The sequence below is a fragment of the Salvelinus namaycush genome, chromosome 39 (genome assembly GCF_016432855.1).
Source record: "Salvelinus namaycush isolate Seneca chromosome 39, SaNama_1.0, whole genome shotgun sequence".
In the NCBI taxonomy this organism is placed as follows: domain Eukaryota; kingdom Metazoa; phylum Chordata; class Actinopteri; order Salmoniformes; family Salmonidae; genus Salvelinus; species Salvelinus namaycush.
Window position 1 is genome coordinate 18,119,054 of NC_052345.1, and position 6,000 is coordinate 18,125,053.

Consider the following 6,000-nt stretch of genomic DNA (forward strand, 5'->3'; position numbering starts at 1 on the left):
AGGAGACAGGCTAAAGAAGGATTTTTACACCTTGAGACATGGATTGTGTGTGTGCCATTCAGAGGGTAAATGGGCAAGACCAAAGATTTTCGTGCCGCTGAACGGGGTATGGTAGTAGGTGCCAGGCGCACCGGTTTGAGTGTGTCAAGAACTGCAACGCTGCTGGATTTTTCACACTCAAACAGTTTCCCGTGTGTATCAAGAATGGTGCACCACCCAAAGGACATCCAGCCAACTTGACGCAACTGTGGGAAGTGTTGGAGTCAACATGGGCTAGCATCCCTGTGGAACGCTTTCAACATCTTGTAACCATGCCCCGACGAATTGAGGCTGTTCTGAGGGCAAAAGGGGGTGTAACTCAATATTAGGAAGGTTTTCCTAATGTTTTGTACATGTTGTATTTGGCCTTGTTTTAGGTTATCCTTCTGAAAGATAAGGTTGTCTCCCAGTATCTGTTGGAGAGCAGAGTGAACCAGGTTTTCCTCTAGGATTTTGCCTGTTGAGCTCTATTCCACTTTTTTTATCCTTAGTCCTTGCTGATGACAAGCATACCAATAACATGATGCAGCCACCCCCATGCTTGAAAATATGAAGTGGTACTCAATGATGTTGTGTTGGATTTGCTGCAAACGTAACGCTTTGTATTCAGGAAATGAAGTTAATTTCTTTGCCACATTTTTTGCAGTTTTACTTGTGCCTTTTTGCAAACAGAATACATGTTTTGGAATATTTTTTTGTTCCTTTTTACTGTCATTTAGGTTAATATTGAGGAGTAACTATGTTGTTGATCCATCCTCAGTTTTCTATCACAGCCATTAAACTCTGTAACTGTTTTAAAGTCACCATTGGCCTCATGGTGAAATCCCTGAGCGGTTTCCTTCATCTGCGGCAACTGAGTTAGGAAGGACGCCTGTATCTTAGTAGTGACTGGCTGTATTGATACACCATCCAAAGTGTAATAACTTCACTATGCTCAAAGGGATATTCAATGTCTATATAAAAACATATGTTTAATCTACCAATAGGTGCCCTTCTTTGCAAGGCATTGGAAAACCCTGGTCTATGTGTTTGTAATTCACTGCTCGACAGGAACCTTACAAATAATTGCATGTGTGGGGAACAGTGACGAGGTAGTCATTCAAAAATCATGTTAAACACTTATCGCACACAGTGAGTCCATGCAACTTATGTGACTTGTTAAGCACATTTTTACTGCTGAACTTATTTAGGCTTGCCATAACAAAGGGGTTGAGTACTTATTGACTCAAGACATTTCAGATTTTTATTTGTAAATATTTCTAAAAACATAATTCCACTTTGACATTATGGGGTATTGTGTGTAGGCCAGTAACACAAAATCTCAATTTAGTCAAGGGTGAAGGCAATCGAGGTATTACAGATGTGTATGTATGAAAGTATATAGGAGAGGGAGATTCTGCTAAGATATTTGGGGGTGTGTCGGGGTCTGTAGGTTGAGGAAAACAGTCCTTTGGAGGGGCACTGTTGCAGAACCAAACCGTTCCGCCGCTCTCTTTTGATGTGGCACTGTTGCCGTGGCACTACACAAGGAATTCCCACCCAAGGTCTCCAAGACGATGGCCTTCGCAAACAAGATAGACTCCACTGGCAGTTCGGCATGGAACCGTCCCACCTCACCTCAGATCCTTTCTCATGGTTGGTGGCAATAGCATCACGCTAAAACCCACAGGACGTTTACCTGTCGGTTTGGACAAGAGAGTGGTTCTTATCTCCAAATCAGAGAGATGATACGAGCACCAAAGAGAAAAGACAGCCAGGACAAGCTGAAGCCAAGGGGTGTGGCACAGGGTTAGCGGAGGACCCTTTGAACTCTGTGAGGGTCTCTGGAAACCGCAGGGAGGTTAGAAGAGGGAGGCTTGGGGGGGCTGACTGTTCTCAGAAGCTGGATGGAAGGACATGCATGGCATCACTCTTAATCTACCAGCCCCTTTTTTATTTATTTTGCATGGCATCACGTTTGAAAGGGTGAGGCTCATTTAATTATTTTCAGGAGGGAGAATTTGCTAATTTCCTCTGGAGGGGGTGATCATGCCCCCCGCGCCCGAAACACACCTTTCCCACCATGCTCCACTACTTGAATTCCACTTAGGGAACACTTTGTCAGGGATTAACAGAGGCCCAAAAATCCCCTCTGAACCCAAAATGATTCTTTAATCGTTAGAGCATTTGCCTCATGGGCTCAAGCCAACCAACCAGGCTTGAAAATGGCACTTAGTAAGAAAACCACATACTAAATCCCACAACAAAGATTATTTGGATAATTGTAATTCTGAGAAAAACCAGATTGCCTGACTTCTCATATATGCCTCTTGGTACAGATTGTTGTTTTCTAACACAAAGGGGAGAAACTAAAAAAGGGTTTGCATGCCTTTTAAACAATGTAGCAAGTAAGCAACAAGTTCAGTGAGTATAAGGGGGTTTGGACCAAGATGTAGCATGTCCAAAAGAAGGAGGAGCAGTTTAGATTGCAACTGCAGTTATACTGAAACAAAATGTAAACAACATGCAACAATTTCAAAGAGTTTACTGAGTTACAGTTCATATAAGGAAATCAGACAATTGAAATAAATGCATTAGGCCCTAATCTATGGATTTCATATGACTGGTAATACAGATATGCATCTGTTGGCCACAGATTTAAAAAAATAAATAAAGTAGGGGCGTGGATCAGAATTTGCCTCATGCAGCACAACAAATCTACTTCACATTGAGTTGATCAGGCTGTTGATTGCGGCCTGTGGAATGTTGTCCCACTCCTCTTCAATGGCTGTGCAAAGATGCTGGATATCGGCAGGAACTGGAACATGCTGTCGTACACGTCAATCCAGAGCATCCCAAACATGCTCAATGGGTGACATGTCTAGTGAGTATGCAGGACATGGAATGCCTGGGCCATTTTCAGCTTCCAGGAATTGTATTCAGAGGCTTGTGACATGGGGCCGTGCCTTATCATGCTGAAACATGAGGTGATGGCGGATGATGAATGGCACGACAATGGGCCTCAAGATCTCGTCACAGTGTCCCTATGCATTCAAATTGCCATTGATAAAATGCAATTGTATTCCTTGTCGGTAGCTTATGCCTGCCCATATCATAACCCCACCACCACCATGGGGAACTCTGTTCACAACGTTGACATCAGCAAACCACTCGCCCACACGATGCCATATACGCGGTCTGCCTTCTGCCCCCTACAGTTGAGGGATTCATCCGTGAAGCTCTCACTTCTCCAGCGTGCCAGTAGCCATCGAAGGTGAGCATTTGCCCACAAGTCGGTTACGACGCCAAACTGCAGTCAGATCAAGACTTTGGTGAAGATGACGAGCATGCAGATGAGCTTCCCTGAGACGTTTTTTTCCCCCCTGACAATTTGTTCAGAAATTATTTGGTTGTGCAAACCCACAATTTCATCAGCGTGGCTTGTCTCAGACGATCCCACAGGCGAAGAAGCCGGATGTGGAGGTCCTTGGCTGGTGGTGTTTACGGTTGTGAGGCTGGTTGGACGTACTGCCAAATTCTCTAAAATGACGTTGGAGGCGGCTTATGGTAGGAAAATGTACATGACATTCTCTGGCAACAGCTCTGGTGGACATTCCTGCAGTCAGCATACCAATTGCACGCTCCCTCAAAACTTGAGACAGCTGTGGCATTGTGTTGTGTGACAAAACGTTTTAGTGGCCTTTTATTGTCACCAGCACAAGGTTCACCTGTGTAATGATCATGCTGTTTAATCAGCTTCTTGATATGCCACACCTGTCAGGTGGATGGATTATCTTAGCAAAGCAGAATTTTCACTAACAGGGATATAAACAAATTTGTGCAAAAACATTGTGAACTAAGGTTTTTGCGCTTATCGAAATTTTCTGGGATATTTTATTTCAGCTCAAGCAACATGGAACCAACCCATTACATTCATATTTTTGTTCAGTGTAGTTACAGTAGCTCTCTTCCAGGATAGGAGAGGATGGAGAGAGCCATCTTCCTCCTCTCGCTTTCCTGAGCAAACAACTAATGGCCACTAATACCAGAAATCATAGAGGTGAATAGGCAATTAGCAAAAAAGGGAAGCTTATAAAAAGTTAATGCTGTAAGGAGCCTGATGGGGAGTTAACCAGGAACCCACTGTGCGTTAATTTCGGTCCAAGAAAATCTACACATGGCTCCGTTTGAGATACGAGGGAGGCAGCTCGAGGGGAGGGTTGGGGGACAAGAGGGGTATCGTGTTCACATTTGTTTCAGATTTCATCCATGTAAACAAAGGGAGGCAGGCAGACACTCAGTGCTCTTGTGGTGGGGGTTAAACTAGTTCTTTAGTGTTTTGTTGTAATTCTCCCCCTGTTTATTACAGTGGATGAGAGGCTTCTTGGTGTGTGTGTGTGTGTGTGTGTGTGTGTGTGTGTGTGTGTGTGTGTGTGTGTGTGTGTGTGTGTGTGTGTAATGCTCTCTCTTTTGATTTTGTTTCAGCCCTGTTGGAGTCTACACAGTTCATGTACAGCACTGACGGAGAATAAGTAGACCAGTAGAATCTCTCAAAAAGGCCCGGGGGGCTTGTTGGCAGATTTGACGACAATTTGGTAAGCATTTGGGTTTATCTAGATCCAGACTACAGCTTCCCCCATTGGCTGTTGGTGTAGTGTGCATACACAGCCTGTACAACTCAACTAGCTCCAGCTGTATGAAAATGACCACCAAGGCCATTCTGGCAGTGGAGCATTAATTTGTAACTAGGGTGGAACATTCAAGTAACTGAGGTGAGTGGGGGCAGGGTTCAGATGGAATAAAGTTAACAGTTAAAGTCCACTTCCTTCCTCCTACCGGCCCAAAGCGAAGCAGTGGGAACTGAAGCCTTTCTGTGCCTCTGAGTAACCCCAAATGTGGCCGGAACGGCAGACAAACTCTCGATACAAGCGTCCACAAAAATAAACACTGGTCGTATTATTTTCACTCCACTTTTCCTGTTGGTTTGATTCAGCACTAGCTACACCCAGTCGCGCCAACAGACACACACCAGGGTTTGGTCTTTTCGGAAATAACGCTGTGTCCATGTTGGCCACATGAGTTGAACTGGCATGGGGCACGTATATAGAAAACACAGGTTTAGACTGGGAGATCGGCAGCTTGTACAAAAAACAGGCATCCAATTCCGCCTGATTTGTGTGTGTTGGCCTTGCTTGGACTGGCCAATGCAAATAGCCTCGATCCTATATTTTGTGTCCACTGCACACATGTTGTTGCTTGGTTTGTGGAGCATGTATGGGTATTGTTGAACAAATTGGGGAACGACTACTATGTGTGGAAGTGACTACATTTTCTGAATACTAAACTCAGTAAAAAACGTCCCTTTTTCAGGACCCTGTCTTTCAAAGATAATTCGTAAAAATCCAAATAACTTCACAGATCTTCATTGTAAAGGGTTTAAACACTGTTTCCCATGCTTGTTCAATGAACCATAAACAATTAATGAACATGCACCTGTGGAACGGTCGTTAAGACACTAACAGCTTACAGACGGTAGGCAATTAAGGTCACAGTTATGAAAACTCAAGACACTAAAGAGGCCTTTCTACTGACTCTGAAAAACACCAAAAGAAAGATGCCCAGGGTCCCTGCTCATCTGCGTTAACGTGCCTGAGACATGCTGCAAGGAGGCATGAGGACTGCCGATGTGGCCAGGGAAATAAATTGCAATGTCCGTACTGTGAGATGCCTAAGACAGCGCTACAGGGAGACAGGACGGACAGCTGATCGTCCTCGCAGTGGCAGACCACGTGTAACACACCTGCACAGGATTAGTACATCCGAACATCACACCTGCGGGACAGGTACAGGATGGCAACAACAACTGCCCGAGTTACACCAGGAATGCACAATCCCTCCATCAGTGCTCAGACAGAGAGTCTGGACTGAGGGCTTGTAGGCCTGTTGTAAGGCAGGTCCTCACCAGACATCACCGGCAACAAC